Source organism: Hippopotamus amphibius, chromosome 2 (assembly GCF_030028045.1).
Source record: "Hippopotamus amphibius kiboko isolate mHipAmp2 chromosome 2, mHipAmp2.hap2, whole genome shotgun sequence".
NCBI classification, from domain to species: domain Eukaryota; kingdom Metazoa; phylum Chordata; class Mammalia; order Artiodactyla; family Hippopotamidae; genus Hippopotamus; species Hippopotamus amphibius.
This window is the reverse complement of record NC_080187.1, coordinates 106732445-106741375: the sequence shown is the minus strand read 5'-3', so window position 1 is coordinate 106741375 and position 8931 is coordinate 106732445.

Here is an 8931-nt window from a genome sequence, read left to right as displayed (position 1 = left end):
TATGAGATATGTTTGGATTTTGGGGATGGTATCAGAATCAAAAATTTACTGTATGACCGACTCTAGGTCTATCCACCTCATTACAAATAACTCAGTTTCATTGTTTTTTTATGGCCGAGTAATATTCCATTGTATATATGTGCCACGTACAGAGTGAAGTAAGTCAGAAAGAGAAAAACAAATACCGTATGCTAACATATATGTGGACTCTTAAAAAAAAAATGGTACTGATGAACCCAGGGGCAGGGCAAGAATAAAGATGCAGATGCAGAGAAGGGACTTGAGGACACAGGGCGGAGGGGGGGCGGGGGGCAATGGGGAAGCTGGGATGAAGTGAGAGAGTAACTTTGACATATATACACTACCAAATGTAAAACAGATAGCTCGTGGGAAGTTCCTGCATAACATAAGGAGACAAACTTGATGATGGGTGATGATTTAGAGGGCCAGGATAGGGAGGGTGGGAGGGAGTTGTGGGAGGGTGGGGATATGTGAATAAATACAGGTGATTCATTTTGGTGTGCCTCAAGGATTGGCATGGCAGTATAAAGCAATTATATTCCAATAAAAAGTTAAAAAAAAAAAAAAAAAGGTAGGTGTTTACCCGATACTGACTAGTGCTATTGGCACAGGCCCTGATCTCCAGCTATCTGGGCTCAAATCCCAGCTCTCTCTCCACCCTCACCAGGCTTGTTGCATGAATTTGAGCCGTTGACCTCTCTGTACTTCAGTTTTGTCACCACTGAAATGGCAACAGCCATAATACTATTGTAGAGGGTTACCGTGAGCCCTGCATGTGTTAATATCTGTGCCTGGCCTATCGTAAGTGCTCAATAAACGTTAGTCACTATGATTTTTTTTCATTTTATTTATTTATTTATTATATTTTTTGGGGGTACACCAAGTTCAATCATCTGCTTTTACACACATATCCCCGTATTCCCTCCCTCCCTCGACTCCCCCCCACCTTCCCTGTCCCAGTCTTCTAAGGCATCATCCATCCTCCAGTTGAACTCTTTTTGTTATACAGCAACTTCCCACTGGCTATCTATTTGACAGTTGGTAGTATATATATGTCTATACTACTCTCTCACTTCGTCTCAGCTTCCCCTTCACCCCCCACCCCCCCAAACCTCGAGTTGATTTTCTTAAAAAAAAAAAAATTGACTGTAGTATGAACTTTTGAAGAAATCATCATGAGGCAAGCCTGCCACCCTCTGGTCAAGGCTTGTTACTTCAGCCTACGTTTCAAATAACCTGGGCATTTTTCATTACAGCAAAAGAATGTAATACAATTCGAAGCAATCCTATACGTAGACTTTTGAGATTTCCCAAGCTGTCATAAATTATTGAAGTCTGAACATCCTAATTGTCATTCCCAAAAGCCTTTCATGTTTATTCTTCCCTTCTGATGACCATTGATGGTAAATCTAGGGCTGTATATTTCTGAGTCCTTGATACAAAGTCCAAGTTCGATTCAGGCTTCTGTCTCTTGAGCAATCATGTACCAAGAACCTATCTGTAAGTGCTGCCAATCCTCCTGCAGGATTGCACTCCTCTGCCTCTTCTTTCCTGACCACATCGCATGCACACACATACACTGGTGCAGCTGTCGTGTCCCCATGCAGTGTCCCGCTCCTCTGTCTGGCCCTGAGCCCAGCCTGGGGCTGTCCGTCCCCTAGGAGTCCCAGAACCTCAGCTTCCTTACCTGTGAAGTAGGGGCTAATGACTCCTCTTGGTTGCCTTGAGCATTAAATCAGGTAACGTGGGAAAGCCCTTAGGAGGCTGTAAGATTCTTCTGTGTGTATCCATCATCAGCAGTTAGAAGACTCACCAAGATGTGACTGTGTGACTTTTCACCTCATCTATGTTGCCCAACCCAGCTATTAGTCCTCTTTTTCTTCCCTGTTGTGCTTTGAAGACCCCTTTCATGGGCAGGCAGACTGCAATCCCAGAGACTAAATGTTTAGAACATCACCACAAACAGGACAGAAACTGCCTGGAGGCTGGAGAGAAACGCTGGTGGGTCCTGCAAGCATTCGGAGCTTCTCTATGTTTACGCAGCTGTTGATTTGTCTGCATGCATTAAACCTAACTTTGTATTTGCTAGAAAGAGGGGTAATCATTATGACTATTTCAGGAAAGTAGAGCGAGGGAGGTAATTAGTGCAGTAAGTGTTAATTAAACGATAGCCATACACAGTGATGGGGAGAGGTGCTGGGGGCAGGAGGTTGGGACAGGACCTTTTCCAGAGCCCCGTGAGAAAGTCCCCTGACTGTGTCAATCCCAGTAACAAGGTTCCTTCCGCAGCTGTTATATGTGTTGTGTCACAATTGGATTATCCCAGGTTTCTTTTTAACCTTTTCAGGTCTTATGAGCTTCAAGTGCCTGAAATTTCTGGTTTGCCTGCTTCTCAGTGGAGCTGACGGGTATGTCTGCGGCTGGGGCTGGGGCTGTGCTCAGTGTCCACGTGTGTCCACGTGTCCACAGTGTAGGGTAAGCATTCAGTGACCACATTCATCTCTTTAACTGCAGAGTTTAGCATGTTCTTGCTACATGGAAAGAAACGTCTGTTTGAATTACTGAAAAGAATCTTCAAGTTGTCAGGGGCCCCGTTAATTTCAGAGTGCTCCATCATTGAACTTAGGGACCAGCAGACTGGATGTGTATCCTCTGGACTTCTTGGGAATCAGAAGAAGGTGGATACTTCCTGGGGACTGTTACTGTGTAACAGTTGAACTATTATGTACTGAACTGTCTATGTACCATTGAACTTGATCTACCTATACTTTCTGCTGCTCAGATCTGAGCCCCTGGGGCTGAGGTGGGCTGCTGGTTGTTGGAACATTTAGAGGAGGATGTTGATCACTGTGTTTTTACTTACTCTAGACGCAGTGCGTGATTATTTAGCTCCTCAGTAAAGAGATACGGGGGACAGGACCTCACCTGGAGCCTCAGGACATGGACACACTGCCTGCTCACACTTCCGTGCACGTTGCCAGGTGTTTACAATGAACGCAGCTGAGTGCTGAACACCGCCCCACCCCCTGTCAACCCCCTCCAGGTGGCTTTCACCCCCCTCTACGCCACGAAGCTGCTTTTCAGTGATGCCTGTGACCCCCGTCTCAGTGATTAACGGAGATGACTCCCCTCCTTCCCTTTAAAACTTTCTTGGTCGAGCAGAATCTCAGAAGTGGCTTTTGGGGCACATGGAGTCCACCATCTCTCCAGATTGCCAGCATCCTGATTAAAGGAACCTTTCCTTTCCACCAACACTTCTCTCTCTTGAGTGTTGACTTTTGAGTGCTGAGGAGCCAGACCTGATTGGGTAACCCCAAGTCTCACCTCCAGCCCTGACCTCTCTCCAAACTCCAGGTGGACACTTCCAGCTGCCTCATCCACGTCTCCATCTGGGTGTCCTTGGGGTCTTGCCACTCCCCCAGATGCCTGCGTGGCTAATGCCCACTTGAGTCTTTGCTCACCTTCTCAAGGACCAGGCTAGCATCCTGATTTCAGGCTGCACCACGCTCCTTGCCAGCATCCCTACCTTCTCTGCCAGGTGGCCCCACGGCCCTTTGTCCCATCAAAGATGCTATGTGATGTACTTGTGTATTGTGTTTATTACTTATGGTCAATCTCCCGTGCTAGAATGTAAGCCCCATGATAACAAGGGTCTTTATTCACTGATGGGTCACAGATGCTTAGAACTGTGCCAACAAATATGGGCATTCAAAAATACTGGTTAAATATGTGGATCTATCATTTTGTTAAGCAAAAAACAAAAACAAAAACTCCAAAAACAAAGCCAAAACAACAACAAAAAACAACCCAGGGTCATATTGTATAAATAAACTGCTTTAGCAAACTCTTTTGCATGGTGTTTCTTGAATGTTTTCCCACTTCAATAGACATGCAACTCAAACTTTGTTTCTAACTACATTGAATGCCACTGTATTCTCTCTCTTTTTAAAAATTAATTAATTTATTGGCTGTGTAGGGTGTGCTGCTTCACGCTGGCTTTCTCTAGTTGCGGTGAGCGGGGGCTACTCTTCACTGTGGTGCGTGGGCTTCTCATTGCATTGGCTTCTCTTCTTGCAAAGCATGGACTCTAAGCACATGGGCTTTAGTAGTTGTGGTGTGTGGGCGCAGTAGTTGTGGCTCACAGGCTTTAGAGCACAGGCTCAGTAGTTGTGGCGCATGGTCTTAGTTGCTCTGTGGCATGTAGGATCTTCCCAGCCGAGGGCTCGAACCCATGTCCCCTACATTGGCAGGCAGATTCTTAACCACTGCACCACCAGGGAAGTCCTGGTAAGTCTCTTTATTGTTTAATTAGTTTACTTGTTTTAATGGTAATGTCTTTTTTTTAATAGCTATGTTGAGAAGGAATTCACACACCACAGACTTCCCCATTAAAAGTGCACAATCCAGCAGCAACACTTACGCCCTGGAGGCCTGCCCTCAGTCAGGCACTGTGGTGGCCCTGAGGATGCAGCCGTGAGGAGCCTGGCACAGCTCCTGTCCTCAGAGATGATGGCCTGGGAGAAGAACATCAGTTAACAAATGCACAGAGAATGACTTCTTACTGTAGGAAGAACTACAAAGGAAAAGAGGTTGGGCTGTGTGGTGTCTGACAAAGGCTCTGACCTGGCCAGGGGATCCAGGCCTCGCCTCCAAGTGCATGGTGCATGGGACCCGAGTCCTCAGGGCGAACGGGGATCAGGAGGTGGGGGGGGCACGGGGGGAGGGTGGCACTCGAAGGAAGTCATTGTGGTCGGACACTTGGGCTGCTTCCTTCTCTCTGTAATATTTGCAGTGTTGTCTCCTTCCACAAATTCTTGGAGGTCCAATTTCTCTGTCAAGACGTATGTGGGTCCACCCTTCCTCCTTCCCTTTGTTCTTTCTCTTCTTTCTTAAATTGTTAATAAAAATTGCGGAAAGGGTGGCAGTTAAGGTGTCTAGGGAATTCTAGGTGCCCCTGCTGCTCTGTTGCTTCCTTCCCAGGTTGGTTCAGAGGGGGTTCAAGGTGCCTGGGGGAGAGGTCCTGTGGCAGGTCTTTGCAAACAGAGGCTGCTGTGGGGGACAGCAAAAGATCTGGACTTGCAGTCAGGCTCCAGTATTTCTGAATTGTAGCGAGACATGTTTTTTTCTCCTGGTTTCTTCCTTAAATGTAAAATCTAAGAGCCCCATGAGGTTCTCATCTTGAGTGCTTCTTCAATGACTATAATTGTAGTGTCTGGGCAATCCAGCTATGTAAATGCTCAGTGTTACTGGAATGTCTGTATTTCAGGTTGGAACTTAAATTTTCAATGTCAGTTATAAAAAAAAAAAAAGACAGAAAATAGTTTACAGGAAGTGTATGAAATAAAACAGAAATAAAAACAACCCCAAAAGAAGGAATACAAAAAAAAGCACATGAGCCAAACCATGCTAGTAAGACAGAGAAAATGAGTTTCCTCATTGGGAATCACGCAATACTTATTTCAGCCTAAATTCATTCAATAGTCTCTTTTTATTCCGTTCGTATTGAAAAATTGTTTTGCTTCTCTCTTTCCTCAAGTATCTGCCCTTTATTCAGATTTCACCTTAGATGCTGCGTTGTCAGAGTTTGTCCTGATCCCCTAGTTGAGACGGAGGGTACTGTCCGCAGGCTCCTCAGGGCTCTCCCAGTGCTGCCTCTGCTCCTTGGTGACCTATTTTCCATGCTAGGGTCAGAGTGACCTTCGAAAGCAAAGTCAGCCTCGCTGTTCTCCTTCTTGGAACCCTGCCGTGGCTCCCATGTCTGTGGGCTAATTCAGGATCTTGCATGGCCTGCAAGGCCTTACCTGGTTGGCCACCTCCTCAGCTGCCCTCTCTGGTGTTTTATCTTTTACCACTTTTCTTATGAACTGAGTTGGGGTGGGGAGGGGCATTCATATGTTGATGTTCTAACCCCAGGACCTCAGACTGTGACTGTATTTGGTTGTAGGGCCTCTAAAGAAGTAATTAAATTAAAATGAGGTCATTAGGGTGGGCCCTGGCCCCTCAAGACGCATGTGACTGCAGTCCTTACAGGAAGAGATGAGGATACAGCCATGCATAGAGGGATGACCACGCAAGGTCACAGGGAAAGGCAGCTGTCCATCCATAAGCCAAGGAGGGATGCCTCAGAAGAAACAGCCCTGCCGGTCCCTAGATCTTGGACTTACCTCCTCCAGACTGTGGCAAAATACATTTCTGTTGCTGAAGCTGCCTCATCTGTGATGCTTTAGCACACCTTTGCCGACCCCGCAGCCTCTCTCTGAACTCTTTGACAGTTCCTTCCCAGGCCTTTGCGCTCCAGGGCCACTCTGCACGGTGTCTGCAGTCTGTTCTCTGCCAGTGTCACCCATCTGGGGCCTTCTCTGAGCCCCTGTTACACATAGCACCCCAACGTTACATTACCCTTTTCCCTGTACTATTTTCTTTGTAGCACTTTACATAAAACACTCTAATACATTTCTGTACTGTCCATCTTCCCTTGCCAACCCTTCCTAGACCCAAATGTAAGAATCTGTTTTGTTCACTGTTTTAGGTTGAGTGCCTAGAACAGTAGGCACTCAATAAATATTCACCACCTGAATGAATAAAATGAATAAGTGAAGTTTTAAACTGGGAAGCTTCAAAGTAGGGTAACTGAGCAGGCGTGCCAATCAATGGGTATCTTTTTAACATGATGTTCTCCTGGTTAGCGTTGGGTTTCAGAGAAAGGAGTTAAGGTTCTTGATTTCGGGAGACTTAAAACCTTAGTGAACACACATCACCAGTTAAAATGAGATATTTAGTCAATATTTGATTTTCACGGACGTTTTTGATTCTCCAAAAATTTTAATGAAACTTGCTTTTAGTAAAGTCAACAATTGCTACCTGCTGAAGATTTAATTTGAAAAGGAATCTGAGGATACACCATGCTGTACAAGTATTGTAGGGAAGCATTAAAGACTTTCTTACATGGGCAGGGGTGTGGAAATCCGAAAGTGGGCAAGTGAATATTTAAATTAAAGTGAGAAGGAAACCATGCCAGGTGACAACTGTTCACTTTTGGTCAGTTCCCATCACGACCAGACGCTCTGGATCTTTAGTTGGTTGTGGACCCGGAGCGGTGACTCCAGGGCGGCCACAGAAGCTACGTGGACCAACAGCAGGAAACCCACTGGATCCACCCCGACCAGCTGCGTGAGTGGACTTTTCCTGGAGTGGTAGCTGCTGCTACGTGCTGGCTCTGGGTATACTTCGTACCATGGCCTTTGAGGGCCTGTGCTTATCCGACCGAGACAAGCGTGACTCGCCTGCTTAGGGTATGAAACAATACATTTATTTTTGAATTATAAAAGTAAAGAGCCACGTTAGAGAAGATTTTGTAAATAAAGAGAAAAATGACCCAATTGTTGCCGTTTTGGGTATGCGTCTTTGTTTTTATACAGTTGTAACTCGTTTGAAATAGGGGTGGGGCGGGCGCTCAGCCGTTAGCGCCACCATTAGCCCCAAGTTAACTGGAGACCCTCAGGTGAAGGTTGGCGCCCAGCCTTTAGCGTGAGACTCTCAGGAGACAGCGCGCAGGCGTTAGCGCGACCGTTAGCCCCGCGTTAGCGCGAGAGCCTCAGGTGACGGTTGGCGCCGCCCGCCCACAGTCCATGGCCCGGGCCCCTGCGGCGGAGAACGGAGTGAGAGGCCGACCGTGGCCTTCTCCCCGGGCCCTCCAGGCCCCTGGCCTCGAGCCGGCGCCCGGCGACAGGCTGAGGGCTGAGTCCCGCGGAGCCCCAGGGTCCTCCCCAACGCCCGCCGGCCGGGCCAGGCCTGGAGGCGGCGGGAGCCCGTCCCCCGTCCCCGCCTGGGCGACCTCACAGCGGCCACGTCTCCCGGGACGAGGTCCATGGAGGCCTTAGCAAGTGAAGGACATGGACGCCGCCATTCAGGTAACAGCTTCAACCAGCTTCAGCCCCTCCGCTCAGGTTTCCAAGATGGCGGGAGGTCAGGGTGAAGTTGCAAGGACACTGCACGCCATTACTTCAGGTCCGCCTGTGGGGGTGGGGCTGCTCTCAAAGAAGGACGATCTCTGTGAGCTGGGGCTTAACCTGATGGGTATTTGCTGCAACGTGTAACTATGTATCGATTCATATAAATGATTTTCTCCAGGTTCAGTGAAAAGCCTGAGGGGTGCCCGGCTCCCTTGGGGAGGATGGCGGGGTGGGGTCTGGGGACCTGGCCCTGAGGGAGCCGCCAGTGGAGAGCTGCCTCCTCAGTCGGCTGCGCGCTGGCAGGAGGACCAGACCCGGTGCTGGAGGAACGCTCCTTGCCAGGGTCACCGGCCCCCTGACAGGGACCCCCCTCCTCTCAGCCAGGCCTGTACCTCGGAGGGCGAAAGTCAAGCCTTGAGACCTTGCCCTTCCTTGTCAGAACAGAGGATAACATTTGTTTGGTGCAGATTTACAGGAACTTCCTTACCTGACAGTGACCTGACCTCAAGAGCAAAGGATCTGACACCAGGGAGGCTGCAACAACTAACCACGCCCTCCCTCACCTTCCTTGTAAGAGGGCTTTGCTGAAACTTCCAGGAGCGGAGCTTTTCCTCCTTGCACAGCCCTGCAGTACACCCTCCTCTGCTCCAGACTCCCACATTTTGGTGTTGTGTGGCCTCACTCTACGTGGGGCAGTGAGGTAACAGTTAGTGTACACTTTATAGGCTGACTTTTACCATAATGGCGTTTAGTGGTTGCCAGAAACTTAGTTACGTTGATGAACCGTGATTGACACATTTTCCCACCTTGAGATCTCTAGTCGCCAAACCTCTACCCCCACCCCCAGCTTTTTGCTGTTTTAAATTACAGTTACTGTCTTTGTAGTTTTTAGTGTCTTGCGTATTTTGGGTAACTCTTTCGCGTTCCAGAAGTGGGATTCCCGGTGGGCAGGAGAAGG